We start from the raw sequence: 2500 nt of genomic DNA on the forward strand, positions 1-2500 counted from the left end.
GAAAGGATCGTCGGCTTGGGGGTACGCCCGTTTCCGTTTCAACTTGTCTCGCGAGGGTGGTTTCGGGGCCAGCAGGAGAGCTCGTCGGGGTAGCAGGCCCTGCAGCCGTGGTCACCGCCAAACCCCCACAACTCGAGCAAGTGAAAAAAAAAGTAACAAATAAGAAAGGATCGTCGGCTTGGGGGTACGCCCGTTTCCGTTTCAACTTGTCTCGCGAGGGTGGTTTCGGGGCCAGCAGGAGAGCTCGTCGGGGTAGCAGGCCCTGCAGCCGTGGTCACCGCCAAACCCCCACAACTCGAGCAAGTGAAAAAAAAAAGTAACAAATAAGAAAGGATCTCTGTCGGCTTGGGGGTACGCCCGTTTCCGTTTCAACTTGTCTCGCGAGGGTGGTTTCGGGGCCAGCAGGAGAGCTCGTCGGGGTAGCAGGCCCTGCAGCCGTGGTCACCGCCAAATCCCCACAACTCGAGCAAGTGAAAAAAAAAGTAACAAATAAGAAAGGATCGTCGGCTTGGGGGTACGCCCGTTTCCGTTTCAACTTGTCTCGCGAGGGTGGTTTCGGGGCCAGCAGGAGAGCTCGTCGGGGTAGCAGGCCCTGCAGCCGTGGTCACCGCCAAACCCCCCACAACTGTTGGGCGCCTACCTGCGCGGGGCAGGAGGACACTTTCCGATTTCAAATCTCCGTTTGCCGAGTCCACCCCGAACGCACGCGGGCGGGCGGGTTCGCATCACCCTTCGTCACAAGGGGCGAAGCCCGTTCCACCGTCTCGTCAGTAGTGCCGACCGGTCTGTGATCGACGAGGGGAGCCACACCAGGTCCGGCCCTGCTGCTTGGCGGCACCGCGTCGTCGGGAGCTCGCGACAGACGGAGGGTTTCGGTGTACTCTCCAGCCACGGGAAACGAAGCCGGTGATGCAGGCGCCGGTCTTTCGCTCCCAAATCGGCTGGGTTTACATCGTTGCTATCTAGTCACGCTCCCTTCAAACCCGACGGGGTACCTATTCCCCTCACCCGTCTGTGCGTATACAGCCTCTTTGCACTTGCGGGATGGGGGTGGTGGTTTAAAGACTCTCGAGTTGCCGCCCGTCGGTCTCCGAGCTCCGTGCAGTAGTGATCCCCAGCGAACTGCCAGCAGGGCGAACGAGCGATCCCGCTCTCGGTCGGGGCGCCTGGCGTCGATCGGTGGTCGGTGGCTTGCGGGCAAGCTGCGCTGTGAGTGTGGGAACGAGTATGACGAGCCGTTGCCGCGACTCCCAGTCCACCTCGGCGGTGGCTGGGCCGGGCGGGCGTCTGCTCGGGCGAGTGCCGCCCCCGCCTCCTCGCAGGAAGTCCGCTCGCCGACACGCCGCCACGTGCACGCGTCAGTGACGCTGCCGAACCGATGGCCGGTGCCCGTTCCCGCCTCTGCTTTTCCTAGGGCAAAGCTGCTGCACGCCTCGTGATACTAGGCGGGCGACATGGTGGCGGTGATCCTGCCTCCGTCGCTGCGGTGCGTTGGGGCACGCATCGCCTCTTGGGCGCCCTGTCCTCCTCCCCCCAATAGACGTATGTTTCTGCGGGCCGCACCAGGATGGTGCTCCCCATCGCTTCACGCCACCCTGCTCCGCCCGCACGCCGGCGTGCAGGTGGCTGTAGCTCAAGGTGGGGAGCGTATGTGCGGTCCGGGTCGCTTTCCTCTGGCGAGGGAGAGACCTAAAACAAACTCAGACAACTCTTGACGGTGGATCACTCGGCTCGTGCGTCGATGACGAACGCAGCTAGCTGCGAGAATTAATGTGAATTGCAGGACACATTGATCATCGACACTTTGAACGCACTTTGCGGCCCCGGGTTCTTCCCGGGGCCACGCCTGTCTGAGGGTCGTTTGGCAATCAATCGCACTCGCCTTGGCTGGCGAGAGCGCGGCTGGGGTGTCGCAGAGGACCCGTCCTCTTTGTCCCCCTAAGTTCAGACTCCGGAGCCCTCCGGCGTCGGAGCGCTTGGCCTTTCCCCCCCACCCTGCACATTCCGTTCGTCAGGCTCGACGCCATCCCCCCGCCGGGGAGCGCGGCCTGGCGTCCGTCTGTGTCGTGGCAGTGGGGCCAGCACGGCTGTCACCGGTCCCAGAATGGCTGTCGGTGGTTCACACTGTGTGTGTGTGCCAACCCTCCTGGTCTCTGGGACACGGAGCTGCCACGAAGTGTTGAGCCTCCAGTGGGGGGTCTGCCTAAGCTCTGCACGTCCGCATTGGGTCCGTCTCTCGGTTGGCTGGCAGTGGAAAGAGTGAAGGGAGCCGCGGAGGTCCGGTGCTGGTGCGCCGCCGGCCTGACCGTGGAGCTCGCCGGTTTGACACGCTGACCCGACTCGATGGTTGATCGATTGAGAGTGCTGGGAGCTGCAGGCCGCCCGCTGCTGCAGCCGCCCGTCTCGTGGTTCGTCCTCGGCCTTAAGTGGCCGGCGGGGCGTCTGATCCTGTCTCCCCTGCTGGCGCCGAGTGCCTGGCCGAGGGAGGAGGTTTTCGTCG

The 2500-nt window shown here is 63.6% G+C and overlaps 1 non-coding gene across 1 annotated transcript; it reads left to right on the plus strand.

The window, feature by feature from the left end:
- The first annotated feature begins 1706 nt into the window (after positions 1–1706).
- On the plus strand, positions 1707–1860 carry LOC140474349 (5.8S ribosomal RNA). The gene has a single exon (XR_011959042.1). It is a non-coding gene; the product is annotated as a 5.8S ribosomal RNA (ribosomal RNA).
- The last annotated feature ends 640 nt before the right edge of the window (positions 1861–2500 follow it).

This window comes from Chiloscyllium punctatum, unplaced genomic scaffold (genome assembly GCF_047496795.1).
Source record: "Chiloscyllium punctatum isolate Juve2018m unplaced genomic scaffold, sChiPun1.3 scaffold_954, whole genome shotgun sequence".
Classification (NCBI taxonomy): Eukaryota; Metazoa; Chordata; class Chondrichthyes; order Orectolobiformes; family Hemiscylliidae; genus Chiloscyllium; species Chiloscyllium punctatum.